The sequence below is a fragment of the Pseudophryne corroboree genome, chromosome 9, assembly GCF_028390025.1.
Source record: "Pseudophryne corroboree isolate aPseCor3 chromosome 9, aPseCor3.hap2, whole genome shotgun sequence".
Lineage (NCBI taxonomy): Eukaryota > Metazoa > Chordata > Amphibia > Anura > Myobatrachidae > Pseudophryne > Pseudophryne corroboree.
Window position 1 is genome coordinate 221,184,791 of NC_086452.1, and position 11,275 is coordinate 221,196,065.

Below are 11,275 nucleotides of genomic sequence, written 5' to 3' on the forward strand. Positions count from 1 at the left end.
AGTTCTGTAATGGTTATCCATTTACATTATTGGGGATAAGTACCGCTGGATACAGCGGTTCCTTTTGCCCCAAATATGACAATCTCCTGTGAAACGCATAGACCTAGTGGTGGAACGCAAACCGCGTCACCGCCAAGCGTCCATTTACGGAAACAGGCCGTGGAATGCATGTACGCGCCGTGGAACGCATACATGCGCCACGAGGAAGTAGCGGCGGGCGCCATGTGCTGGTGCCGCTAAGCCTGTGTATTATGCACAATGGAACCTTCTCTACGAGCCCAAGTTTACTAGGGAATACTTAAACCAGCCCACATCTTATGGGCTTGTTTCCTGCTAGATTATGCATTACCTAGTTTAATATTAATCAAATTGTAGTTTTTGCACAACATGCTGGCTTTTCGGAGATGTTCTCTTAATTCAGAACATATAAATTCACAATTTTATCTATATTGACATTAATTTATTACATGAGTGTGAGGTCATTTCCTGTATACCTCATTGGTCAGTGCCCAGATAAATAGCATGGGGCTGCACAGTGCCCACATGTCTTGAGGAAGGCTCCTGTTGAGCCGAAACGCGTCGATAATACTGGGCACTGTGCAACCTCTCTTAACTCCAAGAAGCCAACCTTTGAGGTATTTTTTTAATCATCTAATGCATTTTATGAAATTTGGATTTTTTAATATATATTTTTTGGTGCGATTTATGTTTTTACTTGAGTCTCCTTCTAAGGAGTGACTATCGACTATTTATGTACGTGTTCTGTTTCCCAATAATGGGATGTTTGTATGAATTACATTTTTTATTAAAAAAAAATGGATTGATTGGCACCATTTTTTATTTTTTTATTTGGAACTGCCAAACTACGTATTGGTTTCCTGAAGTCTGAAATAATTGTGGACTCAAAAGATACCTTGATAAGAATATCTTCACTTCTTGTCTTGTGAGTCAGGTACGCACCTTTATTGATACAACAATATAGGAGAAAGATACCTTTATACACTTGACTCTTCCCACTCTAAAGTGAGTTTAGGTATGCTTTTCCATGCATACTATATGGTGAAGGACACTTAAAGAGGGTGAAGAATTCCCAAAGAAACCTTTCTGTGCACACATTTGTTCTCCTTAGTGTGAGTTGGGGTACGCACTTTACACGGATCCCCTATCTATACTAGTGTCCCTCTCTATTCTGATAGGATAAGGACAGCTCCATCTATCTAAAAAGAAAATAGTGCATAAAACAATATCATACATTGTATGTCTGCTTCTTCTGTCTTTATATAAAACCACTGGATATCAACTGTACCAATTGAGAAACATTCGTTGAGCCATCGGTTTTCTGAAGTCTGAAATGGTTGTGGATTTCAAAGATACCTTGATAGGAATATCTCCACATTTTGTCCTGTGAGTGTGGTACGCACTTCCATTTGATACAGCAATAATAGGAGAAAAGATACCTTTATATATTTGACTCATTCCCACTTTAAAGTGAGTTTAGGTATGCTCTTCTATGCAGGGCACACAAAGAGGGTGAAGATATCTAAAGAAACCTTTCTGTACACATATTCGCTCCTCCTAGTGTGAGTTGGGGTACGCACCTTATATAGATCCCCCACTTATGCTATTGCTTCCTTTTTCCTGATGGGATCAGGTCAACTTTATATATGAAAAGAAAACATTGTATAAAACAATACTACACATTGCATGTTTGCTTTTTCTGTTTTCATATAAAATCACTGGACATTAACCACATCAATTGAGAACGTTATTTGAACAATTGAGGATCAATCCAACGAGAACATCTCCAAGGGACGTATATATCATATTTATTTTATTCTATCTCTTTACTTTGGCGCTTATACTGAAAAAAATTGTCTTCTTCTTGTGAAATTTCTGTCTTTGTGGGGTGGGGTGGCATCCTGCTAGACAATTTACATCTGTTAAAGCTGCCTTGCGCACATTTCAAGAACTCCAATCCTGTTGTTTGCCCTGTACACATTATACCAGCACTTTAGCTCACTAGGATATTTAGCCACTTGAAAAACACTACCCGTGGAAGCTAATGCTGAAGTTATATCTATAAATAGAATGAATTGTCAATAAAGTTACATGTGTTACCTTAATTATATATATAGCTAAGATTCACCCGTCACTTTTCCTAATGATGCCATATATGATTGAAATAAATAAATAATAAGATAATACTTTTAGTAAACTGTTAATCTATGATTCCACATTACCCAGTTGCCTTATTACCCCAAGCTACAAGTGCACTAATTATCTTGATAACAATGTAAGACTCCTGATTGGTTATTGATACCTTTATAAGTGACCAATTGGACTATTCACTATGACCATCCTTTCTGAAGAAACTGCCAGATTGTGATGCCAGAGAAACACGTTAAGGGCAAAGATTGACGTCAATCTCCTCCACCCACTGCGCTCCCCTGTGTAAACTGCCGGCAGCAAATACGGACACAGACAGCAGCATACAAGGCGCGGCCTCCCTCCCGCTTCTGACCTTAAAGATCCAGCCAACACTCACCTTAAAACATTTTCGGCTAGACAAGCCCCATGGAAAAGGAAAGAGTGCATACTCTGGAAGGCATCTCAACTGGTGAGAACAAGCATATCTAAGCGGGAGGTGGTAGCATACCGCAGGCGGATGAACCTATTTGTACAGTATATATGGATAAGGATCCTTAACAAATAGCCAGTTGGCTTAAAAGTAACTGGAGCTTGTTTCATTTCCAACAGCGGGGAAAGAGGAACAGACATTTTATACACCTATAAGCTGTTTGTTATTGTTCTATTGTTTTTATTCTTGTGTCCCAGTTGGACCATTTTTTACATTTGTTCAATAAATTGTATGAACGCTCTCTTTGAGTAACAATATTACTCTTTGTTTTAATATATATATATCTGTGATTTGCTATATCATTGTTTGGGAGCTGCTTTTCTAGGCACGATTAATGTGGAGGATAATTTCTTCTTTTTTAATTGAGTATTGAGTATCCTGCGCCCGAATATAACAATCTAACGTTACAATGGCACCTGTCAAAGGGTGTGTGTGGTGGTGGGGGTGGGGGTGGGGTGGTGGGGGGGGGATATATTCGGCAGAAAGTGAACACTCCTTTCTTGAAGTTTTTCTGTTGGAAGCAGGAAAGATAGGCAATCGTAAGGATCTGAGTGACTCTGACAATTTGTGATGGCTAGATGACCGGGACAGAGCTTCTCCAAAATGGCAGGTCTTGTGGGGTGCTCTTGGAATGCAGAGTACCTATCAAAAATGGTCAAAAGAAGGAACTGGCAACAGGTCATGGGCACCCAAGGCTCATTGATGAGCATTGGGAGCGAAGGCTTGCCCAACTGGTCTTATCCCACAGAAGTAATAATGTAGCACATATTGCTGAACAAGTTAATGCTGGCTATGATAAAAAGGTGTCAGAACACACAGTGCATGGCAGCTTGCCGTTCCGGGGCTGCATAGCCACAGACCAGTCAAAGTGCCCATGTTGATGCCTGTCTACCACCGAGAACACTTACAATGATCATGTGAGCCTCAGAACTGGACCATGTAGCAATGGAAGAAGGAGACAATGGACTGTTGAATCACATTTTCTTTTACATCGTGTGGATGGCTGAGTATGTAATTTACCTGAGAAAAATATGGAACCAGGAAGCACTATAGGAAGAAGGAAAGCTGTTGGAGGCAGTGGGATGCTCTGCTCAACGGTCTGCTGGGAAACCTTGCGTCCTGACATTCATGTGAATATTATTTTGACATTTAAGTGCCACCAACTAAAACATTGTTGCAGATCAAGTAGACCCCTACATGGCAGCTGTATTCCTTGATGGCAGTGGCCTCTACCAGCAGTATAATGCGCCCTGCCACACAAAAAAATTGTTCAGGAATGGTTTAAGGAACATAGCAAAGAATTCAAGGTGTTGACTTGGCCTCCAAATTCAACAGATCTCAATCCAGTTGAGTATCTGTCGGATGTGCTGGCAAAACAAATCCAAGCTATGGAGGCCGCAACTCCCAACAAGTACAGTATCTGCTCATAATATCTTAGTACCAAATACCACAGGACAACATCAGAGGTCTTGTGGATTCCATGCATTGATAGGTTAGAGCTATTTTTGCAGCACGATGGGTCCTAGACAATATTATGCAGGTAGTTTTAATGTTATTGCAGATTTGTATATATATATATATATATATATATATATATATATATATACTGTGTTTTGGATCGGCACTCACCCTTACACAAAATCAACTTGCTCCGGTGCCCTCTGGAACCATATATAGCTTTCTTAGGACGAATCCTACCAAACAGCGGCACTCTGAGTCTTGGTAATCATAAAATATTGTGCATCGTGTTTAATATATCACATCAAGCTGCCAACATTTCGGGGCATATAAGCCCCTTGACGGTAACACAATCTTATTCACATTACACTGCATGTAGTGCCCCTGATTCACATTACACCACATACTGTAGTAGTGTCCAAATAAATACAGCTCCTATCTCAATGATAGAGGAAAAGATAGGTGCTGTCAACCTCAAATAACCCCAAAATCTGCCTGTGGCCAGCTAAGTTAACTGTGAATACCTTTATGAATCAGATATGATAGATTCAAGAGAGACAATCATAACAATACAAGTGAGTACTTAATTTAGGATACTTCAATGTAGCACACAGATTTCATTCACACAAAGATAGAGATCTGCAGTATACAAACAGGTATCAGATCTCAAATAAATATCAGTATCAATAGGCATGATATATATGACAATATGTTATGTATCAAACCTGGCCATACAAAAAATAAAATACATATCAGGATAGCATCCACATAGTGAATGTAATCCTATACAGTCAAGGTTCTAAATACCTTGATATGATGTGCTATACTCCTGCACAGTGGGTTGGTGGGCTGCCAACGGCTTCCAGACACATAGAAGACAGTAGCTCCCCCCTCCCTCCCTCTGTGGGGGTAGCAGGGAACTGCCTTTGTGTATTTTTATGGTAGGTGTGCACATACCTGCCCCCTTCTGCAGGAATCTGCCTCCACCCACCGGCTCTCTGACTTGCTTTGTTTTTTGTGTGTCATCTGTGGGACACACAGATACATAGTTGCTGCACAACTGGCACACAGCATGGCTGAGGATGGGAAGTCGTGCTCCCGTGAGAAGAGGAATCACAGGGGGACCCCAGGAGAGCGGACCCGCTCACAGGCCAGGTCAATGGGGAGGGGGTATAAGGGGAAAGGAGCAGAATGCAACTACATCTTCCCACCCCTCCCACAGAGTGATAGAAAAGGTTGGGCAAGGAGGAAAGATAGGTGGGAGGGGATCCCCGCCACTACCACCTTTTGCTGCCCTGGGGCAAAGGAAAGGGGGTGAGGGCAGAGCAATGGGGGCAGATATCACTGTCTAACACACCCCAGCTCCATGGTGTCCTCCAGTAACACCAGCATGCCCCACCCCACCGGCCCCATGTGACAGGTGCTGCTGCTTTCTCTGCAGTACTGTCAGTGAGGCTGATGTCAAAGTGCTAAAACACACTGTACACACTGTGGTGCAGCGGCAGCAACAATAGACCCGGTAGGACAGTGCCCCCTCAAGTCCAGCTCCCAGGTCACGTGCCCCCCTAGCCCCCCCTTCCCCCCTAGTTACGGCCCTGGCCTCTAACATGGCAGTTTGAAGCTGATTGACTGGTATTTTATCTCTGTCCACTTTTTCTCTCATCAAGGCTTTATAACATAGATCTCTATGTTTTGAACAATATTTGTGGGCTATGGCTTACTCTATATAATGTACCAATTTCCTGGCAGGATTTGCTTAATTAGAGGTGATGTTATGGGTAGCAATTTGCTGTTTTATTTTTAGCTTTAATACCTCCTTTCTATTTATATTCACTGCTAGTATATGGGAAATACAATTGTTTAGTAAATTTTATACATAAATTTAGAATTTATGAAGACACTTCAAAATCCTCAAGGGTAGATCAATTCCTACACAATGTTTGAAATGTTTGAGGTAAATTATAAATGTGTCTAGGAGTGGCTTTAGAACATAATATAATGTATAAAGCACTTCCAAATAATGATATCACTATGGTACCTGCTGGGTGTAGATGTATACATGCTCACCTATAAAACTATTTGCAGAACTGGGGGCACATTTAGTCCCCATAGCAGTTCTCAACTTCTGAATACAGTATGTAACTGCTGGTTAAAATAAAAAGTATGCTTGGACACATGTATAACTACTGAATTTCAGGTATCCAGTTGTGTTTTTCTAGTTCATAGTTCTCTTTATTTTTTTATTTGAGTGCAAAGGGTCATTAAATCTACCATTATCCTGCATTTGTGTTGTGTCTCTTAAGTATGAAGGAAGTTTCAGTACATCATTGGTAGAGTCAATTGCAGAAGTAATTTGTCTGCCAGGTGATTTCAAATTATGTTAATGTACTGTATGTTGGGCAGATATTGGAAAAGTTCATTAACTGAGTTGGTGGTGTTTAAAACCTCATATTCAGGCTTGCTGACGATGTTCATTGTTCATGCTATCCAAAGCAATTCCCCACATTATTATTGGAAATAAGGTTCTTCCTGTAAGAATCTTTGGATGTTCCTTTTTTTTTTGCATATTAGTTCAATTGTAATGTATATTTCCATACAGTTTGATTATGTGTGTGACTTCAAGTGAGATTTCCGTGACGTTTACTGGGTACAAAAGGATCGGAGTTTTGATTACTGTAGATCTTAATAGTGATTTTATGTTTTCAAATGCATTGGATGCAAATGACAGCTTCTGCTCAATAGTTGATGTTTGAATGTAGTAAGTTTACAAGATGAAAGGTAGCATATTATTTTGAAGCTATTTCAGCTAGATTATCATTATTTCTATTGATAGTAGGATACTTTCTTTAACAATCATATAACTTGAATTCAATCAAATCCTGAAATAATACATCCAAAGTACATCTGGTTGGCATCTCTTTTCACGGAAACTCCTACCAGAAGATCCCATGGAGACTCCAGAGAGGCTGGGTGTCTAGAAATTGGAACTTTTTTTTCTTACTTTTAAGTCATAGGCACAATGAGAAACATTATTATCTATCTATCTATCTATCTATCTATCTATCTATCTATCTATCTATCTATCTATCTATTTATAGCACCATAATGACAGAAAATTGGAAGAACTGTCACAGCTCACCAGAGCACAGCAGGTTGATGCCTTGCTAGGTCTAGAGAGGTCTGCTGCAGTTGTCTGTGGGATAGTGGTCTCTTGGTGGGTTAGGTTTGTATGGTATCGTGCTTGGTCTGTAGATATGCAGCAGTTCACTGCCATATTAGAAACTGGTTTGTTCTGGGATATTGGTGGCATCTTGGTCTGCAGGCGGTTATCTGTCTGTGTTACTCTGACCTCCCATTCCCTCTGCTGGTGATGCCATCTGCTGGCTCCCTATTTTTATCAGTTTGCCGTAGGCTTCAGTGCTTGGTTATTACAATATGCTCCTAGTGTTCCAGTGCCTTGGTGATTGTACATCTCTGCTTTGCAGAACAGTAAAAGGGAGTTTGAGTGTAAACTTGACACTACACCTGCACGTATCACTTCTATTCTATAAGAACAAATTTGCACTATTCATATCATAAAGAATACAAGCCCTGAGGAAGAGACCTGCAGTCTCAAAACGCGTTGGATAGCTACATCTAGGATCTCAGACTATACACATCACTGTGGATGTTTCTAAGGGATATTGTCACTAGCTTAGACTCAGAAGCCACTTGCAGGGTAAAGCTAAACACCCTATTACATTCACCATCCAACTGGTACGATTCATTCCCAACTTTATTTTGTTTTTATTGTTTTAATAATTTTTCATGTGTGTTATTTCATGCTGTATAGCGCTAACACTTACTGTGATTATTAAACACATGTTTTAACTGTCCTATGATATGAATAGTGCAGATTTGTTCTTATAGAATAGAAGTGATATGTTCAGGTGCAGATCACACTCAAACTCCCTTTTACCGTTCTATCTTTAGGGGGTATAAGGGACCCCCATCTGAGTGTGCTCCAGGCAGCTTCTTACCCTGTGGTAGCACCAATGTGAGTCCCTTACCCACAAAATCACTGTAATCTCAGCTTTGCACTTTGCTTGAATTTTGCTTCTCACTGTGTGCTGATCTCTGCTTGTGTATATGACCCACTCTAGGATTTCCTTTGAACTGTGTTTTGCCACGCATTAGTCACTATGTGTGTTGTCTATGACTATCTAATTATTATTTCAGTAGTGGACACTCCAAAGTTCATTAATTCAGCAACATTTATGGGTGTTAGGACAAACGGGTCTAGATCAATAGATCTACATGGAAAAGATAACAGTCAATAGGTGGACCCCACATGGTCGACATGTAAAAAAATTGACAGGGTCAAAGGTCAACATGGAAAAATGGACGGTAGAATAGGTCAACGGGGTCAAAAGGGCGACATGGAAATGGTCGACACAATAAAGGTCGGCGTAAAGTGTTTTTGTTTTTTTCTGTTGTAGTTCAATATTTAACTACAAGTGACCCCAATTAGTGTACAGCTTCACTTGCTTAGCTTCGGGCAGGTTACTATTACCAATCATAGTCCACATGGATGGTAAAGGATGATAAAGAAGACATGTCATGTCAACCTTTTGAACCTATCAACCTTAAGCACTGTGTACCTCTTACCTGTCAACATTTTGTCCATGTCAACTTTTTGCATGTTGACCATATGAGGTTGACCAATTGACTGTCAACTTAATTACTGTTGATCTAGAATCCGGGACAGATATAGATAACTGATGCAAATGGAACTCCAAAAGATGTAACTGCATAAACTCAAAAGTTTCTTTGCCCTTATGCAACACAAACACTTATAATTCAATTTAAATATTTATTGATTGAGTATCAGTTTTTTTATTTATATATTTTTATCTAAAATAATGATTATTCTTGATTATGTATTTGCAGGGTCATATAGAGGGGTGTTTGAGAGCTGCCATCACCCAGGGTGCAGGGCCCTGGAGGCAGCAGTGGCTGCACACCCCGGTTCCTGCTTCTGGCTAGTAGGATACCTGGAATGGCACACTGTAACCAGTAGCGCTGCTTCAGTGGTGCTTGGAAAATCCAAAAGATGCTCAAGGCGTGCACTGTGTGTAGATCCACTTGAAGCATCCAGGCAGCTCCCCACTTTCTCATGCCAGTGGCCCCACCCTCTCATATGATGCCACATGTTCTGGGGCAGGGCTGACATAGGGGAACTATGAGCCTTGCTACATTGCTGCTAATTGGCTTTTAGACTTTAGTTCTGTGTACTATTTGGCTATAAGAATATACTGTAGTTCTGTGTACTTTTATGTTATAATTCATAAAGGACATTTACAATTGACTGAACTGACACTGTTTAAGAGGCATGGACCAACAACATGTTTTGGTGCCCTAGGCCAGAAAAAAAAAATATCCCCCACCCCAATATCTATCTATCTATCTATCTATCTATCTATCTATCTATCTATCTATCTATCTATCTATCTATCTATCTATCTATCTATCTATCTAGTTATATATAGTTTTGGTGTTATTTATTAGAAAATAAGGCACTCAGAATTGACTTTAAAGTAAAACTTTTATTATGGGAAATATTTTTGGCCCAGGACAGGTTCAGGGCCCCAGTTCCTGATTATGTCATATTTAATGAGCGGTTCAGGAACTGAGGGTGACATTTACTAAGCAGTGATAAGAGCGGAGAAGTGAGCCAGTGGAGAAGTGCCCATGGCAAGTTGGCAATCAATCAGCACTGAAGTAACATCTACAATGTGCATACTATTAAATTATACAGAGCTGATTGATGGGGAAACTTCTCCACTGGCTCACTTCTCTACTTTTATCACTGCTTAGTAAATGTCCCCCTGAGTTCCATATGTTGATTTATAGAACACCTATACTTACAGACAGGGCTGCCATCAAGAGGAGGACTGCAGGGACAGCAGTCCTGGGCCCAGATACTCTGACAGAGAAGGGGGCCTGGCCCACTCCTACCTCCACTACGGCTGCCCGCCTGCCACTGCTACTGCCAGTGCTGCATGAGGGTGAAAGGGGGCTCCAGTCCTGTAGAGAGTGAGTATGCAGTGGTGGGAAGCACTGCCTATTTTGTCAGTGCCAGGCCCCACAATTTATGATGGCAGCCCTGCTTACAGAACACTTCAAGAAAATGGATTTGGACACCAATCCTCCTATGCTATCATTTGTGCACTTAATTTAAAAATCTCTTTGTCACTTAGTTGCATTATCCTTTATTTTGAATCCAACAATTATTAGCAGTCATACCTTTTATTTTTAAGTATTTTATTCAAAGCACACATTTCAAAATACTGTCATATCCAGGATTCAAACCCATGAACTTCCGCATTGCAGTCAGACATATTACTTATAGAGCTGTATGTTCTTGTATGGGATTATGAGAGTATTTTGATATGTGTGCCTTAAATAAACAAGTGTGTGATTGAAGGTGCTTAGGGACATATGGGGGAGATGGGAGTGGCTAGGTGATATCGGGTAAGACAGAAAGTTGACAGGTGCTGCAGGATAGCACCCCCTGCCTTGTGTTGCCCTGTGCGGTGCCATGTCGCACCACCCTAGTTACGGCCCTGCATGTAAGACTCATTTTTTGTGTTACACATCTCATCCTGTTTGGTTCCTCATAGGTTGATTATTTCAATAATGCCCTCAATGCAGAAATATGATTGGTTAGTGCAAACTTAGTTTGCATAGATTTATTAATTGTTCTCACTTGTTAATTAGCAGACATAACTCCTTTGTACATACACACAGTTAAAAGTCTATTGCTATTTCAAGTGGAAAGCAAAAAATCTTATGGGCATATGGAGCAATTAGTGGCAGAGTATCAAAGCAAGCGGAGAGGGAATATGCAAAACAGGTCAGTGTCAACTTGTATCGTCTTCGTTAGGGATCTAACGAGAATATGGAAATGATTGTCTGTGATATGAGCCAAGAAAATAATTGAGCCGCTTATCTTGCTTAACCCTTGCATTACCAGAGTAGACTACAAGACACAAGTGGTAAGTATTGTACTTCTAAATCTAAAATATTTATTATGCAGTTATACTGCACACAGACACATGAATGCAGCACATGCTCATTTATTATCAGCATACGAAAAAGAGTGATAAAGTGGACATTTTAACTTGAAATGGCATATAT